This window comes from Pseudorca crassidens, chromosome 7 (genome assembly GCF_039906515.1).
Source record: "Pseudorca crassidens isolate mPseCra1 chromosome 7, mPseCra1.hap1, whole genome shotgun sequence".
Lineage (NCBI taxonomy): Eukaryota > Metazoa > Chordata > Mammalia > Artiodactyla > Delphinidae > Pseudorca > Pseudorca crassidens.
Genome location: NC_090302.1, coordinates 19,602,613 through 19,611,961, shown reverse-complemented (window position 1 = coordinate 19,611,961; position 9,349 = coordinate 19,602,613).

Here is a 9,349-nt window from a genome sequence, read left to right as displayed (position 1 = left end):
GCTTTACGCCTTAAACTTATACAGTGCTGTTTGTCAATTATATTTCAATAAAACTGGGGAAAAAATGTTATCAAGCCTCTGGCCGGCAGCCCCAGATGAATTCCCAGCTGACAGTCAGCACCAACTTGTCCACCACGTGAGTGAACAGTCTTGAAAGCGGATCCTCCAACCTCAGCTGAATTTCCCCAGCTGAAGCTGCCTGGAGCAGAGATAAGCCATACCTGAAGAGTCTCGCAAATTGCAGATTCACGGGCAAAATAACTGATTCCCGTTCTTTTAAGTTGCTATATTTCCGAGTGGCCTGTCACATAGCAATAGTTAAAGGGAACAATCATCTACTAGAGGAGTGGTAAACTCTGGCTAGACAGCCACATTTGGGCCATTGCCTGTTTTTGTAAATAAAACGTTATTGAAACACAGCAATGCCCATGTGTTCACATATTATCTGTCTGCTTTCATGCTGCAGAGGTGGAGTTGAATGATTGTGACAGAGACCCTATGGCTCACGAAGCCTAGAATATTTACTGTCTGGCCCTCCACAGAGAAAGTTTGCCAACCCCTCATCTAGTATATTAGAAAGAGGCCCAAGGGGAAGAAGCAATATTCAAAGCTGACATACAAATTAGGGACAGAATCAAGACAAAAACTCAGGATTTTCTAATCTGACTCCTGTGCTAGTTACATCATTCCACTCAGATTTATTAAACACCTACTATATGGTAAGCTTCGAGCTGCTAGTGTCAAGGTGATAGGGGTCACAGCTGCTCCTCCAAAGCATATAACCAGCAGGTAAAGAAATATCTATCTAGGAAAAGCGATGGTAGAAGTGAGCACAGCACAGGCAAAGCAAACACTTTTCATACCTGCTGTGGTGATCGGAAAGAGCTCCTGAGTGCCTTCTCAGCATCTGGCCCCCCTTCTTTCGATAGCAGCACCCTAATTTTCCCTTAAGACGCCATTGCCATCCTGTCAGTTCATGTGGTTTGAGTGGGGCTGACCTCGCCTTTTGGCTCCAGGCCTGGCCACTGTGCTTTGCTTTGCTCTGGGAATTCAGATGACACACCTGGAAATGAGATTCCACCCTCAGACTTTGGCTGGATCATCTAGACAAAGAGGAATCCTTTCTCTGGAGTGGCAAAGCTGGTGGCCTGGAGCCACTGGGGATCATCATCTCTGCCACCACAATGGGAGGGCCTAGCCAACACTTAAGCTCCCGCAGAGGAAAGCGGAACCAGAAGCTGGAGAAAGGTTCCTTATGACATTGAATCAGATATAGTTCAGGGCTCTTTCACGTGTGGTCATAAATTTCCTTTTTTCTGAAACCACCTAGAGTCTGTCATTGTGACGAAACAATTCCAGGCCCTATCGTTTTTTCCCTAGGCAACCGGCACTCCTGCTGGCTCTCTGCATCCCCATCTTCCATCTAGGAATGCAAATTTCAGAAACCAATGGTGCCAAGGGCATGTCTGAGAGGAGCGGGGCCACGTTTTCTCATGAATTCCTCATGAATTCCTGCACGCTGAGTCATTCTGAGGTTATTCAGAAACCCATTCAATGTTTTTCTCCACTGGTAATAAGTACAGTGTTCTTGGTATTGTGTCTGTCACCACCTCAATGACAGTGATATTTCCACTCAGGATCTTCGTAGACTTGTGGCTCTGGAAATGATGCTTCTCAGAGGAGACTGGCAGCACAGCGTAACAGATGTGTGTGAGCAGGATGTGCTCCAAGCGGCTGGCTGCCGGAGAGTCACTGCCCGCGGAGGACCCACTGAGATGTGGACCCCATTGTTTCCAGAGATTCTTGGATTCAGAAGGCTTTTTCTTTCCGTTTGAAGTGAAGACTGCCTTCTGCAATTGGCATCTCCAATGTGGGCAGCAGGGCAGCTGGGAAGGAAGTGGTTAGCGGCACTGTGGGTTGGCTCAGATCCTGGATCTCCAACACCTGCTGCTTCAGGATTTCCTGGAGAGCTTTCTGAAAGTCCCCGTTCCAGTTCCCATTCCCCGCAAGATTCTGAGTCGGTAGGTATGGGAGCAATCCTCATATATACCAAGCTCTCCGATTCTAAAGGGCAGCCATGCTGGAGAATCATAGGTATGAGATGTCCAGAGGCCAGGGTCCCTCTGTTTCTTCTTTGGGGGCCTCTTCTCCCAGCCTTTAAGACCCCTCACTGGAACCCTCCTGGAGTAACCTTTGTGCAGTCAGATGATGTAGTGCAACCCTGTAACTTCTAACCGAGAACCAGAGAGGCCAAATGAGTTTCCCAAGATCACACAGCAAATCCAGGCATTAACCAGGGTGCATACCAGGGAAGCTGAACAGAGAAAGCTCTCCTGGGCCTGGTCTCACACTGAATTATGGCTGGGGTGCTATCCTCCGATTAGCACACTCAGCTTCCCAAAGCAGACTCAGCAGGCTTCTCTCCAACCTGATAAGTGAGAAGAAGCTGCTCACTGAGGAAGAGGAGAAGGACTTCTCTCAATTCCCCACTCCCAAGCGCAAGCTCTGGGCTCTGCAGAGGCTGCTTAGACTTTAACAGGTATCTCACCAGCATCTATAAGTAAACTTCCCTTCCCTCTTCCAGGCTGGGGTGACTCTGTATGGTGGATACCCCCTCTACCTCCACCCCTTCTCCGTTCCTTAGCCCCTCCCCCCAGTGTTCCCTATACCCACACAGCCACTCACATAGAATCGGCTCTTTCCAGGGCAGTGTGTCAGCAAGAGTGAGTGATGGAGCCTGCAGACAGTTGTTCGGGGGAGGATGCTAGTGAGTCAGCGTGAGACACGCTTTCCAGGCTGTGCTGGGAGGCAGAGTAAGGGCAGCTCTGCACTGGCTTCCTAAAAAGAGAAGGGATGGAGAAGGCTGCCGTCCAGGGATAAGTCCCAGGAACTGGGTGCCCTGGCTGCTCTGATCAGTTAGGTTATAATGCACCGTAGGATGCTGGCTCCTGGTTTGCCCTCTGGTAATTGAAGAGTGTCATTTCAGGCCATTCGAGGTGGGACTTTTAGGTCTCTTGGGGGTTGCAGAAACTTTCAGGATGTGACATAAACCAAGGACACTCCCTACCCAAGATTCATATACACGTTTACGCTCTCCGTACAGTCGCAGGGGTTCGTGGAACCGCCTGACACTCAGTCATGGGCTCCCGGCAACGAATTCCTGATCCATATGATCTATTGTTCATTAAGTCTATGAAACGCATTTCTTCCAAATTCTCCCCCTTCCTGCTTCACTTCATAAAACCAAACCTTTTCTTCTTTTTTGTTGTCATTTACTCATAATACATTTATTGAGTGCTCTCCAGCTCCTTGGGGGACTTTCAGCATTCCTGAGAGGGGGAAGAGAGGAGGGCTGCCTCCTGCGAGGTCTGCAAGAAGGGCCCGGGTATTGGAGGTGCAGACGCGCTGAGAAACTGACTGCCAAGGGAAATGGATGGTCAACGTGGGCCACTTCAGAGCCCAAAAGCCATTCTCCACCCTCCACCCCCTCCCCAGGATGTGGTAAGGACAGAGATTCCCTCTCCCAGCCCCAGGAAGAATTACCGTTTGTTTAAGGCAGCCCTGGCAATCCCATCCCTCTTTGTGAGTGTTCCTGGCCCCAGCAAAGTGACTTAAGGGGACATCTGCTTGGGGGCCTCAATATCCACAGAAAAGACAGAGCTTCAGAAGGAGAAGATGTTATTGCTCAGGCCCTTTCTTTCTTCTTTGGGAGGTTGGTATGAGGATTTATGCCTAATGGCTAGGACCATCTTGTGACCCTGAGATGACAGGAGTGAAAATGAAAAAAACTAACAGCTTAGGAAGGAGGAACCAAAATGTGAGAAGAGACTGGTTCTCTTGAAAGATCTCATTGGACCTCTGACTGGATTTCACTGGATCCTCGGACTCCTAGTCTCCTTATGAAGTGAGATAGTACATGTCTGCTTTATGTAAGCCACTGCTGGATGAGCTTGTGGCTTGTAGCCCAAAACATTCGTAAGTGATACAAGTGAGCATTCCTGGCTCTCCGGCAGGGGTATGAACCTGGTCAAACACCAGGGCTCAGAGAAGGAAGTGATCTACTCTAGTTGGAGGTGAAGGAGGGGATTAAGGAAGACTTGAAGTGGTAGCCTTGGGTTGGGTCAAAAAAGTTGGCTTCTTCTTTCTGTTTTATTGGATTAGATTGAAATGACCAGTGGCAGATGAAGAGGTGTATAAGCGAGGTCCTGAAGTGTCCAGAGTGCAGTAGCCTCTGTCCCCATGGAGATGGGATGAGGCACCCTCTCAGCACATAGATATGTTCATCAACTGGGAAGCTCCCCAAACCCCACTGTTTAGGGTTTTAACGGAAGTTTTATTATGTAGGCTTGATTGATAAATCATTTTCCATTGGTGATTGAACTCAACTGGCAGCCCCTCTCACCTCCCCAGAGATGAAGTGAGGCTGAAAATTCTGATCCTATAATCACAGGGTTGGTTCCTCTGGGGACAGGTCTCCATTCTAAGCTATCTAAGGGCTCAGCAAGGGTCACCTTATTAGCATAAACTCAGGTCTGGTTGAAAGGGTTCATTACAAATAACAAAAGACACTCCTATCACTTAGAAAATTCCAAGCGTTTTAGAATCCTTTTAGAATCTAGGATCGCCAGAAACCGGGGACAAAAACCAAATATGTATTTCTTATTACATCACAGGCTTTTTCACCAAATATTTATTAAGGCGTCTCAACTTTGGGAGAATAAAGAGGGTGAGCAGGACCCTTTTGAGAATAAAGGGGGCACATTCACCAAGGCTGTACTGGGTACATTGGGATGTGTGGTCACCTTAATATAGAAATAGCTTTAGTTTTCCAGTAGATGGTTCAACTGGCACATATCTTTTCTCCCTCCCCCCACCCCTCCCCTCTTTTCTATTGAGTAATGGTCCCATTATATCATTTGGGTGAGAACCTTTCATTTTACCTTCACTTTGGTCAAAGCTCTGCACGGCACCCTGGAGTCTGAAGGTGTAGGGATGTTGCATCCCTTGAGCCCTCAGAGCAGCCTGGGTGGGGCCCTGGGCAGCCAGAGCTCCTGGCCAGTTGCCTCGGGCCTTGAGTGTTCAATACACAGCATCCTTTTCTAGGAGATTTGGAAGCACTTCTTTAGGTTATTAGTAGAGTCTCATTTTGGGGTTTCAGACACAATCTTGTTCATTTAATTAACTCACTCCAATTCCAAATGCAACTAAAAACTCTTTTCCTCCTCTTTCCTGTGCAAGTTAAGAACAGGAGCTTCCTCCGAACCAGCAGAGCCAAGAGCTTGGCAAGCAGAGCAAGCTGCGGATCCCAGCCCCACTCCCCACCTCCGCTGGGTACTCCTGTGCTAGACACAAACCTTCACGGCGCCATGGAGCACAACCCTGCAGAACACACACCGCAGAGACCAGCGATCCTGCACTCGTATGGGGTCGTCGCTCCAGGTCCTTTCTCTCCAAAGAGGCTGCTCATCCTATAGCCAGTACAGTCAGCTCTGCTATCACATGACTATATTACGTGCTGCTGAGAATGCCTGTGCTGGGCCAGACGGTGCAATTACAGACCACAGGGCTTATGGGAAAATGGGCTAAGGGCACAACCCTGGAAAACGTTTTCAGTGACGCATTTAAAAAAAAAGGTAGGAACCTAATAAAAATAGTGCCGTAGTCTTACACATATTAAATGGTTAAGAAATACATAACCACCACGATAAATACGGCACCTTTCCTTGAGAAAGAGCTGAAGTTTGCTTGTGGAAGTTAGGGAGGGGTTACAGCTTGTGAGTTATGGTGAAATGGTGGAAGAATGTTATGTGAAATCTGAGAGCCAGCTGTGACACCAGATGGGGGTAGGTGTGCCTGTAACACAGGTGGAGAACCGAGGCAGCTGCGGGTGTTTGAAGTGCTCGCGTGTGGGCGTGTTTGCATATTCCAGGGACCATGCTGAATTTAACTGGAGTCCTGTAATCCTGGGCAACAGCGATGGCTAAAGAAACCCCCTCACCTTTTTGTGTTCCAGAAACAGGCAAAAAAATACCCCCCAAAACCCAAAAACCCACGTTTCCCATGTGACTTAGATAAGACTCTAGATGACCCCCTTATTAACCTAAGACAAGGCCAACCACACAGCTTGCAAATACCCATTCTTCACCTTGTAAATGAGTAGCTGAATTGTTTTGTCCCACTGATCAATCGGAACAAAACTCCTGTCAGCCAAACTTTGGTTTAAGACTCTCTCCTCCCCCCAGGCCCCTGAGCTTTGGCCCACCGGGACCCTGAGGCAACATCCAGCACGCCCCGACCCCTCCCGGGGCCTCCTCAGAGTGGGCTGACATTCTCTGAGTTACTCTGTCCAATCCATCATACCAGGCTCTCATCCTTCTCTCCACAGCTGGTTCTTTCCGGCTTTGATTACTTCTCTCCATCAAAGAACCTCCTGGCCTAAACCTTGAGACGGTGCAGATCTATGGCGGACGTTTCTCCCCATTGCAACTGTACCTTGTCCCCTTCCCCTCCTTGCAATAAACGCTTCAAATAAAGTCTCTCCTTGCTTCGGTCCAGATTCGTTTTTTATTTGCTGCAAAGTTGGGTCAGAAGGGTCCTGTTTTCTTCTTTCACCTAGTGTTTCTTGTGGATGAAATTAAAATTTGCATTACACCCAAGTTATTCTCTGATGTATCAATTGCATTGGGACAAATTCACATCTACAAAACAAGCATTAAAACAGAACTGACTGTAGAGGTCCGGCCCAGACATTCTGAATCTCAGAGGTGGACACAGCTTATCCATGTGACAGGGTCCCAGTTACCTGACAGTCCTTTTAGACTCATGGAAAGAGAGATGCTGGGCCCTTTGCAAAAATCTACGACATTTCAATCATCTCCCATCCTCATCTTTATCTCCAAGCAAAGCCTTTCTTCACAGGGCTTCCTCCTAGAATTGACCTCGTGTTCTTAAAAATCATACAATTTCAACATAAGAATGGATTTAAAAATCACTTTGTCCGATGCCTTCATTTCACAAAGGAGGAAAATGATGTTGCTGACGGTGAGCTCCTCAGGGTAGGTCCTGGGCCAGATTCTTATCTGAGACCCTCAGGCTTAGCTCAGGACCTGGTGTGATCAGGTACCTCAGGAGGAATTGAAATGAATTACAAACCTGAAGGGAAGGTAGGATAAAAGTCAGTGGAGCAGGGCGTCTTACTTGGTGTTCTCTCAAATTACACCAACTGGCTGAAGCCTGGTCTTCCTTCCAAAGCCAACCAACAATTGTTCTCAGTCTTACTCTCTAGATGTTCCCTAAGCCACCAAAACTATAGAGGCAACTTTGGGCTCAGGGAAGACTGAATTGAACCTTTTCGATTTTTCCTGTTTGATGATTTTTGCCCGTATCACAGTAGATGATGTGGGCTGTAAATGGTCAGACCACATACTCTAAAATGACTCCTCGGGGAGTTTTTAATCTATGCAAGACACAGACAAGCACAGCAGGGAAAAACGAAAATATCTCAGCTTCATTAGAGGAAATTTATGAGGTTGCTCAGGCTCGCCATGGTGACCAAAAGACAGGAACTTTTTGTAGATGCTGGTACCTGTAGATGATCTCAGGTAAGGGACCGAGCTACATTTGCTGATCACACATTATGTCCCAGGTTGTCTAGCACATATTCCTTCATTTAATCCTTACAAATTCCTATGAGGTGGTTAGTCTTTTCCCGCTTAGAACTGGGGAAACTGAGGCTCAGAAGCGCTCAGCTGTATTTGCTGAAGACCACACAGAACTGATCTGAACTCAAGTCTGATCCTGAAGCCTCCGTGAGTTGGACTTTTTAAGACTGTGCTTAGGTTGACTCAGAGGTGGAAGCTGTTATAAAACTGCACGGAAGGAGTTCCTTGGTTGCCTTGCGGTTAGGATTTTGGGCTTTCACTACCATGGTCCAGGTTCAATCCCTGGTCAGGGAACTGAGATCCTGCAAGCCATGCGGTGGGGCCAAAACAAAACAAAACTGCACAGAGACGTACACACGCCCGGGGAAGCACATCAATGGGGGTGCCAGCGTCCAACTCATCTGTTGCTTTTTCCTTTTTCTCACTTTAGTTTCTTTCTTCTCTGCTCCCTGAGAAAAAGAATCAGGTTGCTTTGTTTAATCAGAATCATGCCCAGAGTGCAGTTCTGGCCCACCATGGGGGGCTGTCTTGGATTAAGGCTCAATCTTTGTCTAATCAGTTGAGCCTGGTGGTACGTGTGGCTTCTCTGGGAAGCAGACCCTGAATCATGGACTTGAGCACAAGTGTTTATGTGGAAGGTGCAGGAAATGCAGAAGTGACCCAAGAAAGGGGCAGTGCGTTATTAAGCCAGTAGAGAGTAGAGTTAATTCCCTGGGGAAAACCTAGCACAAAACATATGTCTCAGAATTTTCCCACCCAAAAGTTGAGGGAACAGAGATATTTAACACCAACTCCCTAGTGTCACTGGTTGAGGACTGCTCCTTGGAGAGTGCCCCTGGTCACTTTCAGCTGGATCTGTACCTGGGAAGAACAACCTTCCTTGATTCTGGGGAGAAAAAAAACCAAAAAGAGCCTTCAGGCTGAGAGAAGCAGATACTGGCAGCTGGCAATGGGCTGGAGCCCATTAAAAGGCCGCAGGGAATTGGGTGTGACAGTGACAGCTTCTGCTACACCAAGGTGGCAGGGGTCACAGAAGCAAAAGCAAGGTGACCTTTTTGCAGGGATCTGCCTCTGGCCACTTGATTCATGAGTGACCTAAGAGAGTGGGAGACACTGAGTGTGATCTAGATTCTTTTCGTGGACAACGGCCTCTCACTGCATTGAGAAGACCAAACTGCTTTTCCAACATAGTCTGTAATAATAACAGGCTAACATTTCATGCATTAACTCACTAATTCCTCTCAAATCCCTGCAGCGTAGGCACTACTATTTTCATTTTACAGAAGAGAAAAGCAAGGCTAAGATAACAGAGACAATAATATCTACATGGGGATATCTTTTTCAAAAGGTTGTTGTACAGGCTCGATGAAAGTTGTGATGATGATAATTTACCTAGAAGGTAATAGTATTTTGCTCCTGGCAGGTTTATTCATCCCACAGTCTGGTGTCTCACAAAGTGCTTTGCACATAGGAGATGCTCAATGAATGATGTGTTCAACTGGATTGAATCCATCCTGCTACATGGCACATAAGTGCCAAGATCATAGTTTCCACACCAAGGAGTTCTGGCTTGTGAATGTATTTGTCTGAAAGAGATCGTCAAAGACAAAACGCACAGGAGGATTAAGGGGGTGATTTTATTCAGGCTGTTGCAACAGGGAGAGCCATCGAAATGTGAAGATCAAAGG